This window comes from Pinus tabuliformis, chromosome 5_2, assembly GCF_031772625.1.
Source record: "Pinus tabuliformis cultivar Carrire ecotype Pingquan chromosome 5_2, CPIR1, whole genome shotgun sequence".
Taxonomy (NCBI): domain Eukaryota; kingdom Viridiplantae; phylum Streptophyta; class Pinopsida; order Pinales; family Pinaceae; genus Pinus; species Pinus tabuliformis.
The window spans coordinates 999053024-999078841 of NC_142306.1; positions in this window are offsets into that span (position 1 = coordinate 999053024).

Below are 25818 nucleotides of genomic sequence, written 5' to 3' on the forward strand. Positions count from 1 at the left end.
CGGAAAAGGTCCATCTGAGCACTTGTCACTTCAGGCTCATTAAAAATCAAAGGAGACTAGAGTCATCTTTTGCTTTTTCTCGACTCTTAAAAATTGAAAAAACAAGTTGTGTCAAAGCGTCTAAAATTCATTTAGTTCGGAAACATACTTCCCCTTTATTTTAGTTGATCGAGTAATCCACAATCGTGGAAGAAAGTCAATTGAAACCCCGTCGTTCGCGGAGGCTTACGATTCAACCGTCTTTGTCTCCGGAATCGAAGCCAGTACGGACAAAGCGAACTCGTTTAACCGGTTCCAAATCTCTTGTTAAAGTTAGAACAAGTGTTCCGACAACATCAGAGACTCTGGTTACTCCAAGCATTTCTGGAATGCCTGCCTCTATGGAAGAATTTCAGCAGCCACAGAAGGATAGTGATACTAATCCTAGTCTGAGAGTAAACACGTGTTATTGAACCAGTTCCATTTTCAACCGGTTCGGAGAGTCTTGCTCTTCAAACATCTGTCGCTGCCGATTCCATACCTTCTTCGGCACCAGAAATATTCTACGGACCTGACGGTCTTCCCCTTCCACCTAGTCTGATTGCCATAGAAGAGATTGTAGAAGATCCTCCAACAAGTACTCCATCACAATTTGGAGTCAGGATCACTCTATATCCTTCTTCATCAAAAGTTAGTCTGCCACCAGCGAAAGTTCCTGTAGAATCGCTAGGTAATATTTTGGATAGACTGCAAATGTCTGAACAACCGTCAACATCTAGGACTGTGTCATCTGACACAGCGACAGCAGAACTCCCTGCTATCACTCTGACAATGTTCGCCGGTATACCATCTGTCCTAGAAGAAGCCCACTCAGGGGCCATTTCGACAGTATGGTCTGTTCCTGTTTGTTCATCCAGAATAATATCCGGAAACTCTTATGTTGAGTCTCAACAAATTGATCCATTTGGAGGTCAATTTGGGCAGTCGAGCCCCCAAGGGCAAATAATTCCCTTGAGTTCTGGATTACCACCATATGGGGGGCAGTATACCCTTTCATTATCCCCCCCGGGAGGATATCCATACAGGAGTTCACAACAACATTCAGGTTATACTGGAATTACCTCAAGCGGTTGGGTACCTATACTACCTCAACAACCAAGAATTGTATACTCGATGCAACAATGCTTACCTATGTCAAATATACCAACTACGCCAGCTATTGTGACGGTGTCGCAAGTTCAAGCACTGCCTGTTGTATGCTAACCTTAGGTTTCTTAGGTTGTAATGCAACAGCCCCTTGACCCTGCGACTCAACCACAATCGCCGACTGGTGGAATGACACAGGTTCAGACAGGTACAATTACCCCTCATCTTGGTCAAACTGTTAGTATCGGGCAACAACACATGGCTTCACAACCATGGCTAGTGCAATACCAACAACCACAATTCCAACAAGTATACCAAGGTTCTGAGCAACAAATCTTTGCTAATCGTGGACAACCGTACATTCAAAACGGTCAAAATCAACCATTTTACAATGGTCATGCCCATCAACCTTACCAAAGTTACCAGCATCAAATGAATTATGCCGGTATGCAAAGACCAACTGCTCAGGAAATCCCATCTTATCATGGGTATGCTTCACCTAACCTCAATCAGCAGTTACCCTTTGTGGCAACTTTAGAGTTACCTGATTTAAATAGGTTAACAAACGATCCAATCGCTTACGCCCCTTGGTGGCTAGCAATTCCGCATAAACTTCCATCAGATATTCCTAAATTTAATGGAAATCCTGGTGAAGATCCATCGAATCACATGATGACCTTTCACCTATGGTGTTCATCAAACACCCTAAATGATGATTCAATAAGACTTCGCCTCTTTCAGAGGATGTTAACGGGTGTTATAGACATTTTTGTGCCTTACAACTCCAATCATAAAATGTCCATAAGCCAAGGGCTCCTAATTCCCTAAAAGTGTTGTTCTAACCACTAAAGGAACAAGGTCAATAGATTACAGCTTCTCCCAGAAGTTCTCCACCAGAAACTGCTCAGAATAAGTCAAAACAAGATCATTTCAGCTACTCCACTGGCTAGGTGCGTTGCATTGCACCTAAATACACTGGCTAGGTGCGTTGCAACGCACCTAAATACACTGTGAGGGTGCGTTGGGCGAGAAATGACAAATGGCAGTGTCATTCTGCGAGGTGGAGAGACAACGGAAGCTTCCAGATTCTTCTCCTGTGACACTTGCCTCACTGAATTCGACAAAGGATGAGTAAGAGGCCTTCAGTCTCCAAGTGGAAGCAAGAACTGACAGAGAGAAGACACTAATCAAATCACAAGTTGACTCGTCCTCCTTACACATATCTATATATGAATCCATCATCCCAGAGATCCAGAGGCTGGAATTTTGCACATTGTAAGGAATTGTTGTTGGTTTTGAGACAAACATCAGAGTACTGGGTGATCTATGCTTTGTTGGAGGTGAAGAGGGGCTTCTTTGCTGGGAGGTTGATGCTGGGTCAGGAACCATCGATTGTAACTCCTCCTGGATCTTTTCTTGTTTATCAATAAAAACTATTTGAGTTTTTCCTCCATGCTTTTGTATCATTGATGCTTGTTACATTTGTATGGTTAACTTAAATCTGATCCTAAGTTGTTTATGAATATAGATCCATGTCTTTGTATAGTGTTCTTCTTCTGTGGTCTTACAAGTACTTGGTGAAGCTGGGCAAGTAAGGGAGCAGGTAGCTGGAGGCTGTCAAAGAAGAGAGGGATTGGATCAAAGGATTAGCGCAAGACACAGGTTGGTTCTTTCTATTCCTCTCTATCTATAGTTCATAAAGGAAATACAAAAGTAGTTTTTCTCTGTTTGTTTCTAAGGCAGCTGTCACACCTTAGTGGGATAGACCAGTTCTAAATAGACACTTTTCCCGGTAACAAAATGGCGACTCCACTGGGGAGAATGTCTAATTAGTTTGTTTGTGTATCTCGTTGTTGTTTGTTTCATAAACTTATAAGTAGCATTCGAACTGCATTTTCCATAACAAATGCAAGGTAGACATCTACTACTTCAATCCATTCACTGGATCTGTTTATGATTTGAACAACTGATTCACAAACTATCTGATTGCCCTTGTGATAGCTCTTAGACCCTCCTTAGATCTACCCCTGATTGTGCATTACTGATTGCTTTTACTCGGCCAAAAACCAAAGACTGAATTGCAAACTGTGACCGGGAACCCGGACAGATTCTCGTTTCTGGCCCAACGCAGGTACTCTTAAGAGACCCTGAATTTCAGTGCACTTCCTGAAAGGGCAACCTGCGGTGCATTGTAGTTTCTCTGTGTTACAGGTGCGCTGATTAGATTAGCCCTGTGCAGCTATGGTTCTTGTGCTTCATTCTTTCCATTTCTGTCTCTGAATTTTGTTGCTTATGATTAGTATATGTGTCCATTTAAAACCCCTTTTCCTTGCTATTATTCCGCCTCCTTTGTACAAAAGAACTGTAGATGTTTTTTTGTGTTTGTTGACTCGTTTACAATTTTCCATTGCAAAAGTAGAATAGTCGTACTGTCGTCCTTTGATTTGGATCTGTCGCAAGTGTCGATTTCGATCGTAGGAGAAAGTTTGATTGCTGTTGATGGTCGATTATATTGTTACTATTGCCTTTGGTCTGAATTTGTGATTTTCTAGTGTCAAGTACAAGTGTTCATTTCAAAATCGCAAGGTGTTGTAATCATCTCTGTTTTTTATTTCGAAAAAGAACTTGTTTATATTTGTCGCTTGAAAAGAAATTCAGATTTGTATATCAACTTTCTTTTTAGCATCAATACTAAGAAAGTCGAAAACAAATACATGCATGTGCATTTGCATATAGACAGTCTATTTGGCTTGATTTAGGAAAGTGCATTTACAGTGTGCTCTTTGCTCTTTGTGAAAAGATTGTGTCTTTCTTTTCCTATAGTAGCTAGGATTTTCATTGCACAAAAGAGATTAAAGTTTGTTTATCATCTTTAGATTGCATTTTAGGAATTACATCTACATCTCGTGGTGAACCCAAAAGGCAAACTTCATAAGAAAGATCAACTTAAAATAAATTCAATGAATCTAACAATGCTTTGGAACTTAACGCACAACATTTAGAGGTCTAGGCTAGAGACGTATTCCGGCGTCGTAAAGCCTGGTAACTGTTGTCCTCACTAATGGTTGGGTGATTCCTCCACTTTGAGACGATAAGTGCCAGTACGGACTTGTGCTCCCACGTACCGTTGAGTATATTTTGGGAGACCCCTATAGGCATAAATCCTTTATCCATAGGAAGCCGTGTCTGCCACCCTATCGATCGCAATGCACTGAACACAACATTCGGGAAGATTGACTGTCGTACCGTAAAAAGTATTCTGCAGTTTTGCGATTGGTTTGGTACTCCCTCTACCTAGACCTCTAGAGTAGTCCCTTTTGTTCCTTTTCAGACTCCTTAACGTAAAAGTTCCATCTGAGCACTTGTCACTTCAAGCTCATTAAAAATCGAAGGAGACTAGAGTCATCTTTTGTTTTTTCTCGACTCTTAAAAACTGAAAAATCAAGTTGTGTCAAAGCATATAAAAATTTATTTTAAACGGAATATTCATTACCCTTTCCTACATTGATCTTGGGTTGAGAAAATGGACTCTACCAACCAAGGAATTCCCCTTGGAGGAAATCCTAGTCCCTTCTCCTCTTGGGGAGATGTTGGTGCACCCCATATGGCCACATTGTCGCTTCCAGGGTTGACAATTGGTTTGCCTGTATGGCTCTTCTCAACCTCTGCCATTCAGAACACAACTATTCCTGAACAATCGAATCAGCAATTAGACGAGTCCAAAGTTTCCCACCAACCTTCTACTTCCTCTAATTCTGCCTCTCCTCCTTCCTCTTCGCTTGATGGGGCTGGTAAAGCCAAAAGTCAAGTTCCTAAGGACAAGAAGGAAAAGAAGAAGAAAGAGAAGAAGAAGAAGGAGCCAAAGGAGAATGGGGAAAAACGAGTGTCGTCTAACAAAAATCCACACACTGCACCGACCAGGCCTAAATCGCCATGTGTCATTTGCAAAGGAGACCACTTTCACAGAGATTATCCTTACATCCCTCAGATCTTAAGGGACTGGTCTCCTCATTTGCACAACCCGGTGTTGTCAACCTTTGATGATCATGTTGAAAGCACACCACCAACTAGTGAAAGTGAAGCCCCAGGACAAAAAGGGAAATGTAGATTTCCTTGTAAACTATGCGAAGGCGATCATGCCGTCCACTGTTGTCCCTTCTTATACGAAGCTAAAAGAGTTTTGGATGATCGTCCAGTTTCACTGTTACGACTTCCTCCTGGATATAAAAAACTCTTGCCGAGTCCGTCACTAGTTGAAAATCCGGCTGGACTGCTCAGGTGGTCGGCTGAAGCACCTATCATTGAAGATAAACCATCTGGATCCATACCGAATGAAAGTCAAAAGGTCGAGGCGGCAGTTGACCCGGTCTTTCCTTCAGAGGTTTCATCTTCAGATGATACAGTCACTGAAGAGAACAAGGATGACACCGTCCAAATTCTCTTCATAAACACAGACTCCGACAAACAAGGGGGAAATTGTCCCGTTCTTTTACCGCAGGAAGGAAGTTCGTTAGAGCCGTACCCGACCGTCTATTCGGTCCCACCTCCAAGCAACCTAGTTGTCTCCTTCGACTGGAATCAACTAGGCAGACCCCGTTTACCAGCAAGCGTACCATTCCGAATTATCGTTCAAATATATAGAATGGTTATGGCTGGTACCATCATAGATGAGGGGGCTTCTATGAGTATCCTTTCCTCAACTGCTTGGAAAGCGCTTGGTTCACCATCGCTTTTTACTGAGATGAGAAATATGACAGGCTTTGATAAAGGAACCAGTCGATCGTTAGGGATCCTTCCCGATGTGCCCATAACATTGAGAAGGAAAACAGTTCACATGAATGTAATGGTAGTTCAAGGACCCCTGGATTACAATCTACTCCTTGGATGAGACTATATTTATTGCATGGGAGCAATTGTCTCCTCACTCTTTAGAGTAATGTGTTTTCCGCACGAAGGAAGAGTGGTCAAGCTCGTGGACCAGCTTTCATTTCCCGGATCATACAGAGCAAATAGTCATATACCATCCCTGAATGGTCTTTTCATGCAAGAAATGTCTCAATATCCAGTCCATCCTCCCGATGAGAGCGAGTAATTCAGAGGAATATGACTGAAACCCAGGGGGCATGCACCCTGGTCTACTTCGGCAGGAAAACTTCGGGTATAGGGTAGGTTTCTGCAGGAGAATATGACTAGTCTGTACCCCGTCCGTGAGTGGAAAAGAGGGTTATTCTAGAACAAGATTCTCTTGTCAAAGTTATGTGAGTGGAGTAGCCTCCTTCACTCACCTTTGTCTATTTCGGTAAACATCGCCGAAGAAGTGTTTTGTTTGCGCTGTGAATAAAGCAATATTTGGGTAACCTGTAAGAGGTAGGCCTCTCTCGGTAAAACAATGTTTTATCGGAAAGAAGTAGGGGTAACATTGAAACTCTATTTTATACATGGGGGCATGCAAACCTTTTGGAGTGCAAGCAAAGAGTGATCATTTATCTGTTTTTTGGATTGGTCGTTTCCTAACTTGCATAAAGAAAGGATGTGGGGCAAAACTCTAAAAGTTGCCGTTTTATATGAGACATTCTTATCACACGACTGGATTAATCGAGCAGTTTTAGCACATAGTTCAAGCTATTTAAAAAATAAACATAAGACATGAGCAAATGTTTCCACCCGCGTTTAAGCTCATTAAAAAATGAACTATTCCCTGGTAAATAACCACCATGAATGTAGTACTTCAGCCATTAAAGCCTTGGTCGTGTTTTCACCATCACCTCCGCTTTTTCATTGGCCGATCATTCACCTCCATTTGATTTTTTACCCATTTTGAGGAACAGCTGCGAAGAGTGATTTCACTAGCCATCCTTGTGACACTGCCATGATTGGAAAATTCCAAACCTTACCTGGAATCAGCTGCTACCCGTTTTATCACTCGTTCCTCAAAAGACGAGTCTTCTTTAAGCTCTTTTCAACTGACTCGTAAAATATGAAAAGATTGCCGAGTCCTTGGCCTTCCAGCTCGTTAAAGGGATAGGAAGTGCTATCCTTCATCTAGATTTTAATCTTTTTGGACCTGAGGGATTATTGCACAAAAAGATCGAGTGCTTGTTTTGTTCAGCTCGTTAAAACTATCGAAAATTCATCCCTTCTGTATTATTTTATACTTTTTCGGACTTAAGGGATTAGATGACGAAAAAGGAATTTTGGAGTTACCTTTACGTACCTTTTCAGACTCTCTAAAATTGAAAAGGACCAAGTTATCTTTGTCATTAAACTCGTTAAAAAGATTAATAGCGAAAAACTTGTCTTTAGACGAGAACGAGTTTCACTATCGCTAGGCTCGTTAAAACATAGCGATGGGTTTGCCCGAAGGGAAAATTATAGAACAAGCATATGTTATCCTCCTCAAGCTTGACAAAAATAAAGAGGTACTGGTCAGCAATGACTGGGGAAAAATTGGGAAGAAACCTCAAAGAATCTTTATTGGTAGCAAGTCGCTCTTGAACGTGACACTTCCACTCCGTGTTCAAGTCGGGATGGGTTGTTTCATTCACCGGTCACATCGCCATGGTCACACCATACCATCCACATTTGGGGTTAATGCTACTAATCCATCACATCAGTGTCGCCGACATGTTCAAGAGAAGTCGTCCAGAGAAACCACCTGTGTCTCACCCGCTACCGTACATTATACTCCATTCTTTCATGACCACCACCCTGAACCGTATATCATCAGATCGTTTTCACCTCCATCAAAATCATTTGCTCCATTCCGTGTCATTGATGTGGGATTCATTAAGGCTCTCCTTTGACGGATCACTTCTTGTCGACATCAGCTCATTATCCAAGAAGTTGGTCTACGAACACCCCATTCAGTACTTTGAAGCTTGCATGCCTCAATGGCAAGTTTCTCACTTCTGGCGACAGGTTTACATCAATTACCTTCGACCGTTGATGCCAAGTCCTTTATTCACACCACGTGAATTGTACTGCAGTACCTTGAGGATCATTATCATTATCATTATCGGTGATTCCTCTCGCGCTTGTTAACAGTTTACATCATTGACTGGTAATCAAGCGATGTATTTCCATGTTCGACTTCAGAACATTTCTCACATGGATCGACTTGTACTTCGAGTGAAGATCGGATGAGATTGAAGACCCCGGATCTAGTTTCATCCATCTGGGCTGCGATATATATCCAGGGAAATAAAGACATTAAATGTACAACATTGCAGCACAGATAATCATCCTACCAAAAGGATGATGGCTCTATCAGAATCATCAGTCTACACTCAGACGATTGTCTGTCCTATGTACATAAAAATGAATTTATAAAACTGAGCATGGGAATGCCCGCCTCAGCTAGATCATGAAAACAGTATGAAGATAATGTATTGTATTGTATCTTATTACAGGTCTCCTCCCAGCATTGAAAGAACTTCGGATCCTCATAATAAAGCATTTCACCTGACACCAAAAGGTTAACGGCCTCATACTTTAGGGGGCAACTGTTATAGACATTTTTGTGCCTTACAACTCCAAGCATGAAATGTCCATAAACCAAGGGCTCCTAAGTCCCTAAAAGTGTTGTTCTAACCCCTAAAGGAACAAGGTCAATAGATTACAGCTTCTCCCAGAAGTTCTCCACCAGAAATTGCTCAGAATAAGTCAAAACAGGATCATTTCAGCTGCTCCACTGGCTAGGTGCGTTGCATTGCACCTAGATACACTAGCTAGGTGCGTTGCAATGCACCTAAATACACTGTGAGGGTGTGTTGGGCGAGAAATGACAAATGGCAGTGTCATTCTGCGAGGTGGAGAGACAATGGAAGCTTCCAGAATCTTCTCCTGTGACACTTGCCTCACTGAATTCGACCAAGGATGAGTAAGAGGCCTTCAGTCTCCAAGTGGAAGCAAGAACTGACAGAGAGAAGACACTAATCAAATCACAAGCTGACTCATCCTCCTTACACATATCTATATATGGATCCCTCATCCCAGAGATCCAGAGGCTAGAATTTTGCACATTGTAAGGAATTGTTGTTGGTTTTGAGACAAACATCAGAGTATTGGGTGATCTATGCTTTGTTGGAGGTGAAGAGGGGCTTCTTTGTTGGGAGGTTGATGCTGGGTCAGGAACCATTGGTTGTAACTCCTCTTGGATCTTTTCTTGTTTATCAATAAAAACTATTTGAGTTTTTCCTCCATGCTTTTGTATCATTGATGCTTTTTACATTTGTATGGTTAACTTAAATCTGATCCTAAGTTGTTTATGAATATAGATCCATGTCTTTGTATAGTGTTCTTCTTCTGTGATCTTACAGGTACTTGGTGAAGCTAGGCAAGTAAGGGAGCAGGTAGTTGGAGGCTGTCAAAGAAGAGAGGGATTGGATCAAAGGATTAGCGCAAGACACAGGTTGGTTCTTTCTATTCCTCTCTATCTATAGTTCATAAAGGAAATACAAAAGTAGTTTTTCTCTATTTGTTTCTAAGGAAACTGTCACACCTTAGTGGGATAGAGCAGTTCTAAATAGACACTTTTCTGGCGGCAAAATGGTACATCGAATTGCCTAGAGCTTCGTTCGGCAACTTCAGTACCTTAGCCACAACCTTTTTAACCCATTTTCAGTTACCAATAAGGTACGAAATGGGAACAGAACTTCTTACCAATTTCAAACAGACAACGGCCACTCACATATCTGATCATATACATGAGTGGCAACGTCGTCATAGAATGGTAAAAACATATGTCCTCGATCAGCTCTTAGCTGAATGGTTTATCAAGTCATTACTACCTCCCATCACAGAAGATGTGGCTAAGGGGGGAGTCGTAACAATAGAGCAAGTTATCGCTCGTGCGCAATATCTGGACTTGATTTACACTCAGTCCAGCACGCTCTACGATAAAATACCTGACGCCCCTAGACTGGAATTCTCAATTCCTCCTCCTCCTAAATCAAACAATGACTCTCATGCCGGCGATGGCGTGATTGGCACAACAGACATGAAATCGACAAAGGCTACATCCAAAAAGGCCCGTAAGATTTCAGGTCAAAATGCAAAAGATGAAATTCTTGCTTCGGAAGTAAATGTCGTATCAACAGATAAAGGCAAAAAAACCAAACAACCAGGGAGCAAGAAGAAAGGCAAAGGGAAGAAGAAGAAACAGGAGGAATCATCACCTGAAAAATCTTCTTCAAACCCTCCTGGAGATAGGAAACCAACAAATCCATGCCTTATATGCGATGAGGATCATTGGACTGAAAGTTGTCCACACAAAGTTGAGCTTAAGAAATTCTTCAAGAATTCAAAAACCTCCGCAGTGTTAACTGATTCGTTTCCAAATCCAGGAACAAATCTGGTTGAGAACGAAGATGCTTCCCGGTGTCAAGTGCTAATGTTGTCAATTTCAAAACAGCAAAATGATGCTTTCATATCGACAAGGAACAAATATTATGGGAATCCACAGCTGTCGAACAACAAGGATAAAGATCAAACTAGTAGTTCGACAACAACCTCGACAGAAGTTGCGCCGCCCATCATTCCTGAGTTGACAATAAAACCACCAAAGGGAGTAGTACACAAGATGACATTTAATCCATGCGCTAGAGCGGCACAACATTATAATATAGTGGAAGATTTGGCCCAATCGCCATCCGCTATGTCGACTCTTGAAGTACTACAGAATTTCCCATCCCAAAGGCAGGTTTTATTATCAGCCATTGGTGGGATAGACCCAAAGGATTCCAATCTTGTATCCTTCGACCATAAAGGATACGATCCTCAATTACCAGCTCAACTAGCTTTCCTTGTTCAATTGAAAGCCCTCAACAAAACTATTCATCGAACAATTATTGATGAGGGGGCATCTACATGCATTATGTCGATGAGTTACTGAAAAACCTTAGGATCTCCAACCTTGTCGCGATCTTCGATGACGTTGAAAGCATTCGACGGAAGGACATATACCCCATATCATATTCTAAGTAACTTGAAAGTTCAACTAGGAGGGAAAACGGTAGAAATAGATGTTGAAGTCATCGATGAAAATCTTGATTACAACATCCTACTAGGAAGACCATGGATATATGCTATGGCAGCTGTTGTGTCGACCTATTTTAGGAAGATTGCATTTCCCTTTCAAGGAGGGATTACAATTATCGATCAACAAAACTTCCTCCCCAATGGTTCTCAAGTTACAGGAAGCATTCCCATGATCCATGGAAGCCCCCATTCGCTTCAAAATATCGGAGTAGGCCTACTAAAAGATCCTAGACTAATGGGAACTTTCACCCTTCCACCTCCAATCAACCTGGTAGAAGTAGCGTCGGTAGGAACCTACAATATGATATCTTCTAAAAAGATCTCAGAAAACGATATCGACATGGATCATGCAGTGGTTTTTTCCCCAAGCCCAACGGAAATATTGTAGCAATCAATGTTCCTAGCATGGGAGGCAAACCTAAATCAAGGCTCATCAAGCATTTGGATAGATAGGTCTAAAGAATATGGCACCCGTTCAGATCCTTGGTCACGAGTGCATGTCACCGACGAAGGAATTGTACAATCAATGGTAATTGAAAGGGCACCATGGAATGATTCCCACCATCGTTACCTTCTTCCAGATTGTGGATAAGATACTCAAGATGACCTTTATCATCCTTCAGTCTTTGATTTCCTATCAAATACTGTAAACACGGTGGATTCTGAGCAAAACTTGTCCAACATTGAAGAGACTATCGCCATAAATATCTCGACCAAAACAGATGTTGTAGAGAATATTTATGTTGGCAAATGTTGTTCTCCTTCAGAACTCGAAATATATAATGCCCTTTTTCGCGAATTTAGAGATGTCTTTGCTTGGTCATATAGTGAAATGCCAGGCATTGACTCGAGTATCGTTGAACACGAAATTAAGATGTATCCAGATGTCAAACCAGTACGACAACGACTAAGGCAGGTGCACCCCAAGAAAGCTGCTGCCATTAAGGCAGAAGTTGAAAAACTTCTCCATGCTGGTTTCATCTACGCGGTTCCTCTAACCGATTGGGTATTGAATATTGTCCCTGTTATGAAAAAGCAAGGAACAATTAGAGTGTGCATTGATTATAGGGATGTAAATCAAGATTTTCCAAAAGACAACTACCCTACACCCTTCATTGACCAGATAATTGATGAATGCGTCGGATGCGAAATCTTTTCATTCATAGATGGATTCTCTGGGTATAATCAAATAAATATCCGCCCACAGGACCAGTCAAAGACTGCATTTATTTGTCCGTGGGGCACGTTCACATATCGAAAATTACCCTTTGGATTGAAGAACGCAGGGGCGACGTTTCAGAGGGCAATGAATTATGCCTTCCATGACATCAAAAACATCATTCAACCATACCTCGACGACCTTCCGGCTCATTCGTGAAAGCGGACTGATCACCTGCAGCATTTAAGAGCGATATTTCTACGTTGCCGACACTACAAGATACGACTCAATCCACACAAATGTGTATTTTGTGTCAGTTCTGGTTGTTTACTTGGCTTTGTAGTCTCGAAGGACGAGATTCGTCTCGACCCATGTAAGGTCCAGGCAATCATAAATTTGCCTCCACCTTCGAATTTGCTTCAGATTTAGAAACTCGAAGGGAAAGCAAACTTTCTGAGGAGGTTGATTCCAAATTACGCCGAACTTGCTAAAGGTTATACACGTCTTTTGAAAAAGGAAGTGCCCTTTGTCTGGGATCAAGTTGCGCAAGCTTCCTTTGATGCTTTAAAATAATCACTAATGAAAGCATCATTAATGTACACTCCTGATTATCAAAAAGATTTTAACCTGTATCTGGCTGCAGCGGTCCTAGGAAAATTTTAAGGATGGAAAATTTTCTTGAAGTTTAAAACATTGGCGAATCTCACTAATCCCTAATATGCAAATTATAAATGTTTATTGATATATTTTTAAAATTAATCAAATTTATAATTATTTTATATATAGTCTCTACATAATGTTGGCGATTTTTAAGGTAAAATAATTTTATATTCTAAAATTTGGGCGAATCGTCTTTTATAAAATTGGAAATTGGCGAATCTTTTTTGTGGAAAAATCATGGAAAATTAGCCCACTGGGCGAACATTAGCCCCTAAAATTTTCCATGGCAGCGGATATGACCATCGCAATGGTTTTAGTTCAAGAAGAAGATGGAATTGAACATCCTATATATTATTTAAGTAAAAACTTAAATGATATAGAGAGCAAATATTCTTACGTTGAAAAGCTAGCACTCGCAGCTGTTCAAGCGATACAGAGATTTCGACACTATGTCCTCTTTCGGAAAACTACCATTCTATCAGATTGCAACCCCATGACTTATATATTGTCGTGACAGTTGCTGGGAGGAAAATATTCAAAATGGATAGCAATCCTACAAGAGTTTGATCTGGAATTTGTAAAATCCAGGTCGAAGAAAGCTCTAGTTTTCACAGAATTATTGTGCGATCTCCCATTGTCGTCCAATGATAAAACATCCAAAGAAACAATCGTGGACAAAAGTTTGTTTCTAATATCTTCAAGCAATGAGTGGTATGGGGATATAATAATTTATCTCCAAACCCAAAAATACAGGCCAAACACCTCCCACTCTGAACAAAAACATATTTGATACCAAGAAAAAGACTACATGATCGTCAATGATACACTTTACCGTCATGGTATCAATACAGTTCTGAGAAGGTGCCTCACCCATGAGGAGGCTGAAAAAGTCCTGAATGATTATCATTCAGGTGCGTGTGGGGGGCATCAATCTGGATATGCTACAGCTCAAAAAATATTACGAGCAGGATACTTCTGGCCAACAATGTTCAAAGATTGCATAACCGCAGTCAGAAGTTGCCATGCTTGTCCAATTTTCGATAGCAAAACCAGAAGACCACCCGCACCTCTGTAGCCAATAGTTGTTGTTGGGCCATTCGCCAAATGGGGCATTGATTTCATGACATGTTACCCCACCTCGACTGGGGGGCATGGGTATACCATAGTCGCAGTTGACTATTTTACCAAATGGGCCGAGGCGATGCCTACATTGGATAATACTGGTGAAACAGCCGCCCTCTTCTTTTTCAATCATGTAGTCGCCATATTCGACGTACCACGGGCTATAGTCACAGATCATGGATCGCATTTTCGCAATCACATGATGGTCGAATTAGCTTCCAAACTAGGGTTGTCTCACGACAGCTCTACTCCATATTATCCACAAGCAAACGGAAAAGTTGAAGCAATCAACAAGATCCTGAAACTCATGCTGCAAAGGATGATTGGAGTTCACAAGAGAAGATGGCACCTAATCCTATACTCATCTTTGTGTGCTTACCGGACATCGGTAAGGAATGCAACTAGGTTTACACCTTTCCAACTGGTATATGGCCTGGAAGCAGTCTTACCAATCCAATGCGAAATCTCGTCTCTCAAACTCGCAATTGATCTCCTCCCCGGAACTTCAGAAGAAGAAGCTCGTTTCTTGGAATTAATCCAATTGGATGAAACCCGTCGTGATGCCGCTTTGGTTAACGAAGCCCATAAGAAACGAGTCAAGGCGCAGTTCGACAAAAATGTCAAACCTCGTGTCTTCTCAGAAGGTGACTTCGTCTTGCTTTACGACCAAGAATCCGATAAATTGGGAGCAGGGAAATTTAAGTCTTTATGGATGGGACCCTATATTGCTAAACGGGTGTTAGCAAAAGGAGCCTATGAGTTAATGGATTATGACGGAATTCCACTAGCACAACCTCGTAATGGGTTGTACCTCAAGCATTACTATGCATAATGGTAACCTGTATGCTTTTGTTATGTTTTTGTTTTCACTAAAGTGTTTATTTTGGTCAAGTGATCCATTTTTTACATTTGTTGCAGATGTCAAACCTATTGGAGTCATGTGTTGGGTATGCCGACGGAGCGAGTCGTAGTTCGCGGAACCTATCTTCCGCAGCCTAGGCTACTTTTGATTCAAGCAGCGAGTTAGTAAGTTTCAGAGGGGTGTGTATTGGTCGATCAACAAATAACATCGCTGAATATAGCGCGTTGATAGAACTTCTCTCTGATCCCATCACACATGGTATACGCCGACTAATTGTCAGGCTAGACTCACAACTTGTAATACTACAACTCACTGGTATATATTCCGTCTGAAACCCAGCTATTTATCACATGTTCCTAAAGGTTAAGATTTTGGAAAGACAATTTGATTTTATTCAGTATCAACACATTTCCAAAAACTTAAGCACATTAACTGACTCATTGGAAAATTATGTGTTAGATAGACATTTGCAACATTTATAAAAAGAAACATACCATCAATATTTTCATTTGGATCACGTAACTTAACCAAAATAAAACTCCGAAAATCAAAAAGATATATAACTGTTTATGGTTTACACATAATGTTCTGTAACCAAGACAAAATCGGTCAAGTGACCAAAAACTCAAAATGCTAGGGGGCACCCTAGTCTAATGATGCTCGTGATAGCAAGTCACAGCCTGTGCGATCATGTGTAGGAGACGAGTCCATCGTCTTGGCACACCAATGGTATGCCGTTGTAACCTCAAAGGTAGCTCGTCAGTCCTCACATCTGGAATACCCAGAGTGAGGCCTTCAACGTGCTCCTGTAATGCTGTGAGAGTCTCGGCCACATCAAGGTCATGAAGGATAGCCCTTCCAACAGCCTCTCCTGCTGGGGCGGCAGCTAGTACTCTCAGGCGAGCTACTGGACGAACAGGACCAACATCTGCATATACACATGAGTTTGATTAAAGTCTTGATAGAATAAAGCACAAGGACATTATAAATGAAAAATGATAAACAGGAATATGGTCAAAGATTTTACCAATGGCGCCCCACTGTTCCCCATCTGGCAGTACTAGATCTGGATCACCACGGAAGTCCATGCCAGCATATCGATACTCGGAATAAACCATCTCCTGACGATCAAACCACCTGAAGAAGGTATCAGAAAATGAAATCTGAGACTAACCAGCATGCCTAGACATATGGTCAACCCATCTCTGCATACGTGGTTCAGTAGGTGAAGGTAAATCGAGTGCAATAGACTGCGGCTGCATCAGTGGTATCTTCTCCAAGGCAAAGGTGGTAAAAATAGAACCATACCCAAAGTTCTTCAACCTCCCGCTCTTTATCTTGGTCAACTGTTCTTTCATCACAAGAAGTACTGTGTCGCACCAGTTGAACACCTTCGGTTGGAGGCGTTCCAAGGCATACTGCATATAAGATCGGTTGGCTACATGAAGAGTCGCACCACTGGCCATCCTACCAAAAGTAAACAGAATAGTCCTGAGTGACCTATCAGTTACATCACGGATGATGATCTTGCCGTCTTTACTCGACTGAGATCCTTCTTTGCAGTACCGGCGAATGTAATCTCTCACAGAGTTGCCTCCTCGAGCCGAACCTGATAAAGAGATGGGGGCACCCCGCCTCGATAACCCAGTCAAGAAATAGGTGTCTACTATAGTCAAGGGGATAGATTTTCCCCTGATCTAGAAAACCTGGTTGGTAGGATCACAAGCATCGAGCAAATACTGCAGTAAGTTGATTTGTTGTCTCATGCTAGAAATGCGGAAAAATTTTAGCAAGCCACAGTTCCGTAGTGCGTTTACTGTAACCGGATCATGTAGGGCAAGCATGTCCTCTTCTTCATGCTCGCGTTCTCACCATGTAATGGTCATCTTACTCCAAAGATCTCTGAAAAACAAACTTGAGAAGAGTTAAATCCTGATTTTGGTAAGAAACAGGCAAAATTTCCATCAAAAATTGTGCACAGAATTCCTTCTCTACGCCCATCGCACCTACAGTAGTGTTCTGGGTGCATTGCATGTCAGATAGCCTTCAAACAGGCCAACATTCAATGCACCTTTCGATACACAGAGGGTGCGCTGAAGGCAGAACGGGTTTTTCAAACCCCAGGGGCTCAGAAAAACTAGGAATCAAGCTCAAAATGCAAAATGGAAACCATGAAATGAAAGAGCTCAATTTTAGCTCCTACCTGGTCCAGACGACACCGAGAATCGTCCATAGAATCTCCTGAAATCAGCTGATGAAAATCAAAGGGGGAAAGCACCTCCAAAGCTCCAACAAACCAAAGTTCAAATGAAATGGTAAAATGAGAGGTAAAAACACTTTTTCATTACTTTTTACGTAGTTCAAAGTAAAATATTAGTGTTCTAACTCGTTTTCAAACATATATTGTTCATTTCTGACTAATTTGATGAAGCATTTGAAAATACAGTACAATCTTTGAAAGAACAAAGCTATTTATGGTAAAATCAAAATGGGACCATTCAATCGAGCAGTTTTAGCACATAGTTCAAGCTCGTTAAAAAATAAACATAAGCCATGAGCAAATGTTTCCCCCCACGTTTAAGCTCGTTAAAAAATGAACTATTCCCCGGTAAATAACCATCGTGAATGTAGTACTTCAGCCATTAAAGCCTTGGTCGTGTTTGCACCGTCACCTCCACTTTTTCATTGGCCAATCATTCACCCCCATTTGATTGTTTACCCATTTTGAAGAACAGCTGTCAAGAGTGATTTCACTAGCCATCCTTGTAACACTGCCATGATTGGAAAATTCCAAACCTTACCTGGAATCAGCTGCTACCCATTTTATCACTCATTCCTCAAAAGACGAGTCTCCTTTAAGCTCTTTTCAACTGGCTCGTAAAATATGAAAAGATTGCTGAGCCATTGGCCTCTCCAGCTCGTTAAAGGGACAGGAAGTGCTATCCCTCCTCTAGATTTTAATCTTTTTGGACCTGAGGGATTATTACACAAAAAGATCGAGCGCTTGTTTTGTTCGGCTTGTTAAAAGTATCGAAAATTCATCCCTTCTGTATTGTTTTATACCTTTTCAGACTTAAGGGATTATATGACGATAAAGGAATTTTGGAGTTACCTTTACGTTCCTTTTCAGACTCTCTCAAAGTGAAGAGGACCGAGTTATCTTTGTCGTTAAACTCGTTAAAAAGATTAATAGCGACAAACTTGTCTATAGACGAGAACAAGTTTCACTGTCGCTAGGCTCGTTAAAACATAGCGATGGGTTTGCCCGAAGGGAAAATTATAGAACAAGCATATGTTATCCTCCTCAAGCTTGACAAAAATAAAGTGGTACTGGTCAGCAATCACTGGGGAAAATTGGGAAGAAAACTTGAAGAAACTTTGTTGGTAGCAAGTCGCTCTTGAACATGACACTTCCACTCCGTGTTCGAGTCGGGTTGGGTTGTTTCATTCACCGGTTACATCACCATGGTCACGCCATACCATCCACATTTGGGGTTAATGCTACCAGTCCATCACATCAGTGTCGCCGATATGTTCAAGAGAAGTCATTCAGTGAATTCACCTGTGTCTCACCCACTACCATACATTATACTCCATTCTTTCATGACCGCCACCCTGAACCTTATATCACCAGATCGTTTTCACCTCCATTAAAATCATTTGCTCCGTTCCGTTTCATTGATGTGGGATTCATTAAGGCCCTCCTGTGACAGATCACTTCTTGTCGACATCAGCTCATTATCCAAGAAGTTGATCTAGGAACACCCCATTCAGTACTTTGAAGCTTGCATGCCTCAATGGCAAGTTTCTCACTTTCGGCGACAAGTTTACATCAATGGCCTTCGACCAAAAGATTTTGTGTGGTGTTCGACGCCAAGTCCTTTATTCACACCATGTGAATTGTACTATAGTACCTTGAGGGTCATTATCATTATCGGTGATTCCTCTCGTGCTTGTTAACAGTTTACATCATTGACTGGTAATCAAGCGATGTCTTTCCATGTTCGACTTCAGAACATTCCTCACATGGATCGACTTGTACTTCGAGTGAAGATAATACGAGATTGAAGACACAGGATCTAGTTTCATCCATCTGGGCTGTGATATATATTCAGGGAAATAAAGACATTAAATGTACATCATTGCTGTACAAATAATCATCCACTCAAAAGGATGATGGCTCTATCAGAATCATCAGTCTACACTCACACGATTGTCTGTCCTGTGTACATGAAAATGAATTTATAAAGCTGAGCATGGGAATGCCTGCCTCAGCCAGATCATGAAAATATTATGAAGATAATGTATTGTATTGTATCTTATTACAGGTCTCCTCCCAGCATTGAAAAAACTTTGGATCCTCACAACAAAGCATTTCACCCGACATCAAAAGATTGATGGCCTCATGCTTTAGGGGGCAATTGTTATAGACATTTTTGGGCCCTACAACCCCAAGCATGAAATGTTCATAAACCAAGGGCTCCTAAGTCCCTAAAAGTGTTGTTCTACCCCAAAAGGAACAAGGTCAACAGATTACGGCTTCTCCCAGAAGTTCTCCATGAGAAGCTGCTCAGAATTGGTCAAAACAGGATCATTGCAGTTGCTCCACTGGCTAAGTGCATTGCATCTCACCCAAATACACTGTGAGGGTGTGTTGCATTTCAAAAGTCCCTTCTGTGGGGTGCGATGGGCGAGAAATGACAAATGGCAGTGTCATTCCGCGAGGTGGAGAGGCAATGGAAGCTTCCAGAATCTTCTCCTGTGACACTTGCCTCACTGAATTCGACCAAGGATGAGTAAGAGGCCATCAGTCTCCAAGTGGAAGCAAGAACTATCAGAGAGAAGACACTAATCAAATCACAAGCTAACTCATCCCCCTTATAGATATCTAATATGGATCCCTCATCCCAAAGATCCGGAGGCTGGAATTTTGAATATTCTAAGGAATTGTTGTTGATTTCTTGAGACAAACATCAGATCTTTGTGTGATGTAAGCTTTGTTTGAGGTGAAGAGGGGCTTCTTTGCTGGGAGGTTGATGTTGGGTCAGATCAACTGGTTGTAACTCCTCTTGGCTCTTTTCTTGTTTATCAATAAAAGCTATTTGAGTTTTCCTCCATGCCTTTTGTGTCATTGATGCTTGTTAAATTTGTATGGTCAATTTACATCTGATCCTAGATTGTTTATGATTATAGATCCATGTCTTTGTATAGTGCTATGCTTCTGTGATCTTATAGGCACTTTGTGAAGCTAGGTGTGCAAGGGAGGTGGAGAGGGACAACATCTGCATGTACACATGAGTTTGATTAAAGTCTTGATAGAATAAAGCACAAGAACATTATAAATGAAAAACGATAAATAGGAATATGGTCAAAGATTTTACGAATGGCGCCCCACTATTCACCATCCGGTAGTACTAGATCTCGATCACCCCGGAAGTCCATGCCAGCATATGGATACTCAGAATAAACCATCTCCTGACGATCAAACCAGCTGAAGAAGGTATCAGAAAATGGAATCTGAGACTGACCAGCATGCCTAGACATATGGTCAACCCATCTCTGCATACGTGGTTCAGTAGGTGAAGGTAAATCGAGTGCAATATAATGCGGCTGCATCAGTGGTATCTTCTCCAAGGCAAAGGCGGTCAAAATAGAACCATACCCAAAGTTCTTCAACCTCCCGCTCTTTATCTTGGTCAACTGTTCTTTCATCACAAGAAGTACTGCGTCGCACCAGTTGAACACCTTCGGTTGGAGGCGTTCCAAGGCATACTGCATATAAGATCGGTTGGCTACATGAAGAGTCGCACCACCGGCCATCCTACCAAAAGTAAACAGAATTGTCCTGAGGGACCTGTTAGTGACATCACGGATGATGATCTTGTCGTCTTTACTCGGCTGAGATCCTTCTCTGCAGTACCGGCGAACATAATCTCTCACAGAATCGCCTCCTCGGGCCGAACCCGATAAAGAGATGGGGGCACCCCGCCTCGACAACCCAGTCAAGAAATAGATGTCTACAACAGTCAAGGGGATATATTTGCCCCTGATCTGGAAAACCTGGTTGGTAGGATCCCAAGCATCGAGCAAATACTGCAGTAAGTTGATCTGTCGTCTCATGCTAGAAATGCGGAAAAACTTCAGCAAGCCACAGTTCCGCAGTGCGTTTACTGTAACCGGATCATGTAGGGCAAGCATGTCCTCTTCATCATGCTCGCGTTCTCGCCATGTAATGATCATCTTACTCCAAAGATCTCTGAAAAACAAACAAGAGAAGAGTTAGATCCTGATTTTGGTAAGAAACAGGCAAAATTTCCATCAAAAATTGTGCACAGAATTCCTTCTCTCCGCCCATCGCACCTATAGTAGTGTTCTGGGTGCGTTGCATGTCAGATAGCCTTTAGAGAGTCCAACATTCCATGCACCTTTCGATACATAGAGGGTGCGCTGAAGGCAAAACGAGTTTTTCAAACCCCAGGGGCTCAGAAAAACTAGGAATCAAGCTCAAAATGAAAAATGGAAACCATGAAATGAAAGAGCTCAGGTTTAGCTCCTACCTGGTCCAGACGGTGCCGAGAATCGTCCACAGAATCTCTCGAAATCAGCTGATGAAAATCAAAGGGGGAAAGCACCTCCAAAGCTCCAACAAACCAAAGTTCAAATGAAATGGTAAAATGAGAGGTAAAAACACTTTTTCATTACTTTTTACGTAGTTCAAAGTAAAATATTAGTGTTCTAACTCGTTTTCAAACATATATTGTTCATTTCTGACTAATTTGATGAAGCATTTGAAAATACAGTACAATCTTTGAAAGAACAAAGCTATTTATGGTAAAATCAAAATGGGACCATTCAATCGAGCAGTTTTGGCACATAGTTCAAGCTCGTTAAAAAATAAACATAAGCCATGAGCAAATGTTTCCCCTCGTGTTTAAGCTCATTAAAAAATGAACTATTCCCCGGTAAATAACCATCGTGATTGTAGTACTTTAGCCATTAAATCCTTGGTCGTGCTTGCACCGTCACCTCCACTTTTTCATTGGCTGATCATTCACCCCCATTTGATTGTTTACCCATTTTGATGAATAGCTGCGAAGAGTGATTTCACTAGCCATCCTTGTAACACTGTCATGATTGGAAAATTCCAAACCTTACCTAGAATCAGCTGCTACCCATTTTATCACTCGTTCCTCAAAAGACGAGTCTCCTTGAAGCTCTTTTCAACTGGCTCGTAAAATATGAAAAGATTGCCAAGCCATTGGCCTCTCCAGCTCGTTAAAGGGACGGGAAGTGCTATCCCTCCTCTAGATTTTAATCTTTTTGGACCTGAGGGATTATTGCACAAAAATATCGAGCGCTTGTTTTGTTCGGCTCGTTAAAAGTATCGAAAATTCATCCCTTCTATATTGTTTTATACTTTTTCAGACTTAAGGGATTAGATGACGAAAAAGGAATTTTGGAGTTACCTTTTGTTATGAAACTAGCTCAAGAAAAGATAGAAAAGATAGATCAACGCCTTAGAATTCAGCCTCTTCGAGGGGGCAACCTCCTTTACATTACATAAATGAACAATTCTTGGATGATACAAATGACAAAACCTCCTTTCTATATATAGGAGTCTAAGGAGTCACAATATAATCCAGCCGACCTAACAATAATAATATAAAGCCACAAAAATAACAATAGAGGGATTCTATGGGGCACAGAAATAACAATATGGGGGTAATAGGGGCACAACAATATAAATAAGGGGTATAACTACAATAGTAATGGGGTAATCACTAGTATTATAGGGACCCAACATGCCCCTCTCCTTCAAAAAAGTGTTGTCCTCAACGCTTGAGTAGTTCTGGATACTTCTGCATAAAATTCTCATCCTCCCATGTGGAATCTTCAGCGGATAAGTTCTTCCACTTGATAAGATACTCTGAAATTGATCGATTTCGTAGCTGTCGAGTTCTTGTTTCTGTGACTGCTTCCGGTTCCAATATAATTTTTCCTTCCTCGTCAAGTTCTGGCAATATTGTTTGAATTTGGAGCTTGTCACCTATAACCTTCTTTAAACATGAAACATGGAAAACTGGGTGCAATCGAGAAGCTGCAGGAAGCTCCAATTTGTATGCCATAGTACCAATCTTTTGCAACACCTTGTACGGACCATAATACTTTGGTGATAATTTATTATCCTTCTTAGCTTGCTTTAGGGACATTTGCTTATATGGTTGTAGCCGTAGGAATACCCAATCACCTACATCAAAACTTCTTTCACTGCGATGTTGATCTGCCTGTTGTTTCATTCTATTTTGTGCCAACACGAGGTTATCCTTTAAGAGTTGGAGGACTTGTTGTTGATGTTCGATGTGATGTTCCACTGCCTGAACCTTAGAATTTTCTCTTAAATATGATGTGATGGATGGTGGTTGATACCCATAAAGTGCCATAAATGGGGTCATTTTTGTTGTTGTATGGAAGGAAGTGTTATACCACCATTCAGCCAGAGGCAACCATTTGACCCATTGTGTCTGTTTATCAGATACAAAGCAACGAAGATATCCTTCCAAACATTTGTTTACTATCTCAGTTTGCCCATCAGATTGAGGATGATAAGATGAGCTATGAGCTAACTGAGTACCAAGACAAGAAAATAATTCTGTCCAAAAATTTCCAGTGAAAATGGGATCTCTGTCACTTACAATAATCTTTGGGTTTCCATGTAGCTTTTGAACTGTTTCCATAAATGCAGTAGAAACTGTACTGGCTTTAAATGGATGTGATAATGCACAAAAGTGTGCATACTTGGTAAGTCTGTCAACTACCACCATGATGACACTCTTTCCCTCAGACTTGGGTAAACCTGTGATAAAATCCATTGAAACCTCCTCCCAACGTTGGCTTGGAATGGATAAAGGTTGTAATAGACCCGGTGTCTTAATTGTTTCAACTTTATTTTGTTGGCAAACCAAACATTCCGCCACAAACTTTTGAATATCTGATTTAAGGCCATCCCAAAAAAATTCCTTCTTAACCCTGTGGTAAGTTTTTAAAAATCCTGAGTGCCCTCCTAAGGGAGAAGTGTGCAATTCCATAAGAATCTTTTGTTTTAGCTGGGAATTCTTACAGAGGTATAAGCGATCTTTGTACCATAACGAATCATTTTGCCAGCTAAATGTATCAGAAGTACTGGAATCTTGTTGTAGCTTTCGAATAAGTGCCCACACTTCTTCGTCATTCTTCCATTCCTCCCTTGCTTCGTTTATCCAATCTGGTTGGATAATAGAAATGGCACACAACAATGCTTCCACATCCTCATCCTTTCTTGAGAGTGCATCTGCCACCACATTTTGCTTCCCTTTTTTGTAGATGATTTCAAAGTCATAACCCAACATCTTTGTGACCCACTTTTGTTGCTCTTCAGAGGATAATCTTTGTTCTAAAAAGTATTTAAGGCTATCATGATCCGTTTTTACCTTGAAGTGTCTTCCCATTAGGTAGGGTCGCCATTTCTTAAGTGCATGGAGTATTGCCAACATTTCCTTCTCATAAATAGCTTTGCTTAAAAACTTTCCCTTGATTGGACGACTTTCAAAAGCAATGGGTCTTTCATCTTGCATTAGAACAACACCAATTCCATTTCCTGAAGCATCACATTCCACAATAAAGGTTTTTGTGAAGTCCGGTGTAGCTAAGACCGGTGCTTGGCACATTGCCTCTTTAAGATGTTCAAAGGCCTTTGTTGCTTCCGGAGTCCATGAAAATGAATCTTTCTTCAATAATGTTGTTAGAGGTGCTGCTATTCTCCCATAATTCTTAACAAACTTGCGATAATACCCTGTCAACCCAAGAAATCCTCGCAGATGCTTTATGGATGTGGGGATTTTCCATTCCTTAATGGCTTTAATTTTGCTAGGGTCTACCTTAACTCCTTCATGAGATACAATATGACCCAAATATTCCACCTCCTGGACTCCAAAGAAACATTTGGATCTTTTTGCATATAATTGTTTCTCCTCCAATAGTTGTAGCACCCTGTCAACATGTTCAACATGATCCTTCCAAGACTTGCTGTAGATTAGTATATCATCAAAAAATACTAACACAAATTTTCTAAGGAATGGTTTGAAAATTGAAATGTTGAAGGTGCATTGGTAAGGCCAAAAGGCATGACCAAAAATTCATAATGACCCTCATGAGTTCTAAATGCCGTTTTCGGAATGTCTTCAATCTTCATTCTGATTTGATGATATCCTGAACGAAGATCCAACTTGGTGAAGTAAATTGATCCATGCAATTCATCCAGTAATTCATCAATAACAGGAATGGGGAACTTATCTTTAATAGTGAGCTTGTTGAGCTCCCTATAATCTGGACACATGCGCCATGATCCATCCTTCTTGTGCACCAATACTACTGGAGCTGAGAAAGAACTTTGACTCGGTTGAATTATACCAGCCTCTAGCATTTCTGCAACCATACGTTCAATTTCACTTTTTTGGACATAGGGATATCTGTACGGCCTGATGTTTGGAGGAACACTTCCTGGAATCAGATGAATAGCATGATCATGATCACGCATAGGTGGGAGACCTTTGGGAGTCTCAAATACCTTGGAATGATTGTCCAGGACTTTTTGGAGATCTGGAGAAATAGATGATTCCAATGTGGAAACATCTAGCGAACATAATTGTGCAATTACACCTCTTTGCTCCTTTTTTAGAAGCTTTGTCATGCCATTAGAGCTGATTATCTTTCCTGGTTTCCCTGCAATACCCCTTAATTCAACTTCCTTTCCTTCCATAGAAAATTTGATGAAAAGTTCTTGAAAATTAAAAGCTATTGTACCCAAGGATTGTAG